Source organism: Palaemon carinicauda, chromosome 34, assembly GCF_036898095.1.
Source record: "Palaemon carinicauda isolate YSFRI2023 chromosome 34, ASM3689809v2, whole genome shotgun sequence".
Taxonomy (NCBI): Eukaryota; Metazoa; Arthropoda; class Malacostraca; order Decapoda; family Palaemonidae; genus Palaemon; species Palaemon carinicauda.
Window position 1 is genome coordinate 47,255,922 of NC_090758.1, and position 7,500 is coordinate 47,263,421.

Below are 7,500 nucleotides of genomic sequence, written 5' to 3' on the forward strand. Positions count from 1 at the left end.
TATATATATATATATATATATATATATATATATATATATATATATATATACTTATATATACATATATATGTATATATACATTTGTATATATATATATATATATATATATATATATATATATATATATATATATATATATATATATATATATATATATACACATTCCAATAATATTAGAAAAAAATCTAAAATCCCATAAACCGAATTAAACAGAAATATTAATCAAAACCTACAATTTTCCTTACAAGTTCTCGACACCAAAACCAAAACCAAAAATGAGAGTTGAAATCAAATGAGGAAATACCTTGAGGAAACTTGAGATGCTCCACGATATAGTCATTCTATTATTTGCATTATTCAACTCTCGTTTCCATTATGGGATTCTGAAATACGTTTCCTTTCATGAATTTACATTTGTGGAATAGATGGAGGATTTTGTTTGACCTGTTATCTTTTTTAAGAGTGAAGATGCTACGTTCACTGATAATAATAATAATAATAATAATAATAATAATAATAATAATAATAATAATAATAATAATAATAATAATAATAATAATAATAATAAAATATTATTGTTATTATTTTTATTTTAAATTATTATTATTATTATTATTATTATTATTATTATTATTGTACGATAATATTAAATATGATAGTAAAAATCTTCAGCTTATTACTATTATTAGGTAGTAGGTTGGCCCGGGCACCAGCCGCCCGTTGAGGATCCTTTGACTGGCCAGACAATAATGCATTGGATCCCTGTCTCTGGTTACAGCTTATTTTTTCTTTGCCTACACTTCCGCGGTATAGTCTGGCCTATTCGTTACATATTCTCGTCTTTCCTAATAGACCTGATAACAATGAGATACTAAACACTACTTCAACTAAGGAGTTAATTACTGTACTGCAATTTCTTCAGTGTACTTCCCTCTTGGAAACGGTAGAAAAGACTCTTTAACTCTGGTTAGCAGCTTTTCTAGAAGGACACTCCAAAATTAAACCATTATTCTCTAGTCTTGGGCAGTGCCATAGCCTCTGTACCATGGTCTTCCACTGTCTTGGGTTAGAGTTCTCTTGCTTGAGGGTGCACTCGGGCACACTATTCTATCTTATTATTATTTTTTTGTTCTTCTTGTTTGTTTTTTTTTCTAAATGGTGTGTTGGGCAGGCTTAATAGAAGGGCCATGGATGCCTGGTGGTTTATCTAGAAGTTGTTTTTTTCCTTTTTCTGAATATTTTTCTTCTACAAACCATCCTTACTGTCCTCCCTTTAGTTGAAGTGGCTATCCTGGAGGGTATTTAGCCTTGGAGGGTGTATCGGCTCCTCCATGTTGACCAGTTTTTTCGACTTTTTACAATAGTCTGTGGGTATCATCAATCACTTTATTTATAATTCTGTACATATTGTTTTTGTTATAATTCTTGTTACTCTAGTTTTTAAGCATGATGTCTCTTTTTTATTTCTATTAATTCTTATGCTGTCTGGAGACATTGAGCGAAATCCGGGACCAATACGTCCAACATATCGTCATTGTCGTCTTCTGTATTACAATATTCGTGGTCTTCATACAAATATCCAAGACCTAACAGTTGCGTCCACCCAGTATGATATTATTTTGTGCTCTAAAACTTTGGTTTCTAATATGAGGCACTCATCTGAGCTCCTTATAACTGGTTTTAAGAAGCCAATATGTTGAAACGTGATGCCATCCCTAGGGCCAGGGGAATGGTGGTGTATATTAAGACCGAGTACTCTGCTTCTCACAAGTCCTGCTACCAATTTGGATGTCATGAGATTCAGGTAATAAAAGTTTGCGGTAGGCATAACAACTTTTATTTGTGTTCGATCTACCGAAATCCAGACATGGATGATTCTATCTTAGATTGTCTTCTTACCATTATGGCTAAGATACAAGAAGATGATAGAAAGGCTTCTTCTGTCTTTGTTAGTGATTTTAATGCTCACCATATGGAGTGGTTAAGTTCTATCTCTCCTACCGATCACCATGGCTTAAGAGCTTTAGACTTTGCCTCTGAATCAGGCTGTGAGCAAATCATAAATGAAGCTACTCACAGGTCTGGTAATTGCTTGGACCTTGTATACACTGACTCCCCTGCCGTTATAACTAGTAAGGCTGGTTCTCCAGTCCGTACATCTGATCATGCCTTAATTTCATTAGTAGTGAAGAATGAGCAGCCTGTCTCTGATATATCATACTCTTGTAAAATTTATATAAAATCAAAAGTAGACTTGAATGGGATTTTGTATGATCATTTTTGCTTATTTGGTCACAATTATATAGTAGTGTAGATCCTGTTGTCCCTTTGAATGAGAATCTGGTCAACGTAATGGTTCAATGATGACTGTAGACGTGCTTATTTTGAGAAGCAGGAGGCCTATCTTCTTTGGAAGGGTAACAGATCAGATTTGACCTGGACAACTATACTCAGCTTCAAGCTTTTGCTCAGAAAGTTTATGCCTCAACTGAAAATGAATACAATTTAACCATAAAGGAAACCCTTTCTGTTACAACTCAGGAACTTAAATGCAACAGTTCCTCCCTTGCTTAAACCTCCTTTACTCGCTGTCCAAAGGAAAAGGCAACCCTTTTGGCTGACGTTTTTGACAGTAAACAGAGTAACGAAAAACTTGAAAGTCCTCATTCCTGTTTTCCTGAGGCTAAACTTACTAGTTTAGCTTTTCGATCTCGTGAGATAAAAGTTTTGTTGATGGACCTTCATGCTTATTGAGGTGTAGACCCAAATGGTATTTTTCCTTTGTTTTTTATAAAGACAGCAAATTTCTTAGCTCCAAAGGTTATCTGTTATTTTGCGCAAGTAAATGTGTTTGTGGTAGCTCAAGTCCCACTGATTAATTTCCATAACTCCCATATTATCTAAAGTTTTTGAACGTCTTCTGGCAAAACGTCTTAATAGGTTTGCTGAAGGTAATCATCTACTCCCTAGTTTGCAATTTGGTTTTCGTAAAGGCCTTGGAACATGTGATGCCCTTCTTACAAATTCCAATGCTGTACAGAAATCCCTTGATTGTGGTCGGGAAGTTCGTATGATTGGCCTTGATTTTAGTTCTGCCTTTGACCATGTTAATTATGAGGCCCTTGTTTTCAAACTCAAACAGTTGGGAGTGGGTGGGTGGTTTCTTAGCATTATTATTGATTTTTCAAGTAATAGATCTCAAAGAGTTGTTGTTGATGGGCACCTTAGTGGGTATAGGAATGTGATATCCGGTGTTCCACAGGGTAGTGTTCTTTGGCCCATTACTTTTCATACTATATAAACATGACATGTGGTTTGGCCTATAAAACAAGCTTGTTGCATATGCAGATGATGCTACTCTCTTTGCATCAATTCCATCCCCTGAATGTAGATTTAGGGTTGGCGAATCCCTTAATAGAGATTTAGCTAAAATTAGTGCATGTTGCAAATTATGGGGTATGAAGTTGAATCCTAACAAAACTCAAAGTATGATTGTAAGAAGGTCAAGGACAGTGGCTCCTCAACATCTGGATCTCAGTTTGATAATGTTTCTTTAAATTTGTATGACTTTTAAAATTTTAGGTGTGATTCTCTATGGAAAATTTACTTTTGAGAAACACATTAAGTACGTGTCTCCTTCAATTGCACAAAAAAATGGCTTATTGAGAAAGTCTTACAAGATTTTCGGTGATCAATCTATTCTGAAGAAGTGTTTTAATTCTTTCAATCTACCCTGTTTTGAGTATTGCTCTTCTGTCTGGTGTTCAGCTGCTGATTTTAATCTTAATTTGTTGGACAAAAACTTATAGTCTATTAAATTTCTTATTCCTGATCTATATGTTAATCTTTGGGACTGTCGTTCAATTAGTTCATTATGTATGTTGCATAAGATTTTTCATAACTCTGACCATCTTTACATTCAGATCTCCAGGGACAATTCTATCCTGTTCGTAATACTAGGCTGGCCGTTAATTCTAATAGCCAGGCCTTCTCCATCATGAGGCTCAATACTACACAGTATTCTAGAAGATTTATTCCAGCTGTTACCAAGTTGTGGAATGATCTTCCTAATCGTGTAGTTGAATCAGTAGAACTTCAAAAGTTCAAAGTTGGAGCAAATGTTTTATGTTGACCAGGCTGATATGAGTCTTTTTATAGTTTATATATGGCATATCTGTTTTTGACGTTGTTAATAGTTTATATTGGACATATCTGTTTTGACGCTATTACTGTTTTTAGAATGATATATTGTTAATTTACTCTGATCATTTATTTATTTCCTTATTTCCTTTCCTCACTGAGCCTTTTTTTCCCTGTTGGAGCCCTTGGGCTTATAGCATCTTGCTTCTCCAACTAGGGTTGTAGCTTGGCTAGTAATAAAAATAATAATAATAATAATATTACTATTATTATTATTATTATTATTATTACTATTATTATTACTGTTATTATTATTATTAGTTATAGGACTAGTAATATTAGAATTAGTTAGATTACAGTATCAACAGCAGCAATACGATCAGCATTAGAACTAATCATGATATCAAATGCATCCCTTAGAAATATCACAAAAAAGCCCATTAACATCACATCATCCCTCCAACCACAAGTAACATCACTTAAGGATATCTTGAAATCGTTCAAATTTCCCTTTGTCACAGAGAACAAGGTTTACTTACTGACTGACCTGTAGCAGCGGGCGATATGACAAGGTAGTTGAGGCAGGCGGCTCCCGTGCCGTGACCCATGACCGTGACCTGACCAGGGTCACCCCCGAAGCGGACGATGTTCTCTTGAACCCAGTGCAAGGCAGCCAGCTGGTCCATCAGGCTGTAGTTCGCTACGGTTGGGTGACCCACTGGGTCAGGGTTCGCGTTGTAAAACCCTGGGGTATATTAAGTAAGACTTGAAGAGCTCAAACATTGATGTAGGTATGTACTGTATATATATATATATAAATATATATATATATATATATATATATATATATATATATATATATATATATATATATATATATATATATTATAATTTTGCACATTTAGAAGTTTATTTCATATTCATATAAGTTACATATCATACTCCTCATTATATCTGCATTCTCTTTACTACGGGATCAGAGACCCAAGGGGAAATAAGCTTTAAGATAATAGCCTCTGATCAGCCGGGGAATCGAACCCGGCCTAATAAACTGAGGTTTCATCGACTAAGTAATTTACCCAATAGGAGCTGCTAGGTCAATAGTTCCTCAGTTTCTTGAGCCCAAGTTCGACTCTCAAGCAAGACCAGAAGCTATTATCTTAGAATGGATTCCCCCTTGGGTCTCTGATCCTGAGGTAGAACGAATTTAGATAGTAGGAGGAGTATAATTTATGGCTTCTATAAATATATGTATTATATATATATATATATATATATATATATATATATATATATATATATATATATATATATATGTATATATATATATATATATATATATATATATATATATATATATATATATATATATATATGTATATATATATATATATATATATATATAAAATTTATATATGTATATATATATATATATATATATATATATATATATATATATATATATATATATATTTATGGCTTCTATGTATACATATATATATATATGTATATATATATATATATATAAATAAATATATATATATATACATATATATATATATATATATATATATATATATATATATACTTACATATATATATATATATATAATATATATATATATATATATATATATATATATATATATATATATATATGTATATATATAAATTCACATATATATATATATATATATATATATATATATATATATATATATATATATATATATATATATATATATATATATATAGATATATTTATGTATATATATATATATATATATATATATATATATATATATATATATATATATATATATATATATATATATATATATATATTATATATATATATATATATATATATATATGTGTGTGTGTGTGTGTGTTTGTGCGTGTGTAATATCTTGTTTCTTTAGCTATTAATGTTACAAACCTTTTAATTAAATTTTTAACAACAGCTGCTAGTTGGTGGTATTTGATGGAAGACCAGGAGCAACCCTTTGGTATAGCAACCTCAAGCTAAGTGATATACCATTCAACAGGTAAAAAGGAGTAATGTATATTTTCATATTCATACATATCAACATAAAAGTAATATGACAATTTCTGGTAACTTGCTATAACTTTAATCTCCGTTTTAAGAAAAAATTCTGATTTGCAGCATCCATTTGCAGCCTTGAAGCCAAATAAAAAAACTTTTGTTTCTCGAAAGCAAAAGGCAAAACCATCCCTTTGGTCCGGAAAGCATTTTTACTTCTACGTCTGCCTTTTGCAAAGGATTCCGAAACTGAATTATTCTTGTGTGTTTTCCAATGGTTGAATCTCTGCCTGTGTCTCTCTTTGCAGGAAACAAGAAGATGAAGTTTATCGAAGGGGACTTTACCATATCCCAGTCTTCATCTTGCTGCCACAGATTCTTTTAGAGTCGACAGGATTAAAAGTTTTTTTTTTCTTTTTTTTTGACTGACAAAAATATACAACCTAACTGGCTCAGATTATACTCCGCAAAGAATATACAACCTTACTTACCAAGAATAAAAGATAACCTTACTTACTAAGAACGATCAACCTTACTTACAAGAATACAAGAATACCTTACTTACCAAAAATTTAAATTTTTATTACCAAAAACAACTACTTTCCTTATTAAAAATTACAACTTTGCTTACCAACAAAATAACTTTACTTACCAATAATATACAACCTTATTCACTAAGAATATGCTACTTTACTTTTCATGACTATAAAACCTTACTTACAAAGAATATGGCTTCAAACTGAGAAAGACTAGGTCAAAAATATTACCTAACAAGTCCCCAACTTTACTTACTAAAAATATATAACCTTCTTACTAAGAATATACAACCTCACTTACTAAAAATATACAACCTTACTTACTAAGAATATATAGGAACCTCCCTTACCGAGAATGCCGAGACGATAGTTGAGAGTGACCACAATGACCTTGCCGAGAGCTGCCAAAACTGATCCGTCGTAGAGACTTGAAGATCCCCACTCAAACGACTCTCCGTGGAGGAAGACAACCACTGGGTAGGCCATCAGAGCTGCATCTGCAAGCAAGGAAGTAGGCTAGTTAGGAGCGGTACTCGGATCTAGCAATTGGGGTTTTAGGGCTATATAATGCTAAAATAGGATTTTAGCAGGCTGAATCTGCGAATACTTGGGAGTAAGGTCATCTTACCAACATAGGTTGAGAGAGATATAGATATTGACTAGTACAGAAGCATGATATATCTACAGACTCTTACACAGAGAGAGAGAGAGAGAGAGAGAGAGAGAGAGAGAGAGAGAGAGAGAGAGAGAGAGAGAGAGAGAGAGAGAGAATAAAAGCGT

General features: G+C 32.3%; 1 pseudogene; it reads right to left on the minus strand.

Moving 5' to 3' along the window:
• Positions 1 to 7,500, minus strand: part of LOC137626886 (neuroligin-4, Y-linked-like) — a 52,365-nt pseudogene that overhangs the window by 7,194 nt on the left and 37,671 nt on the right.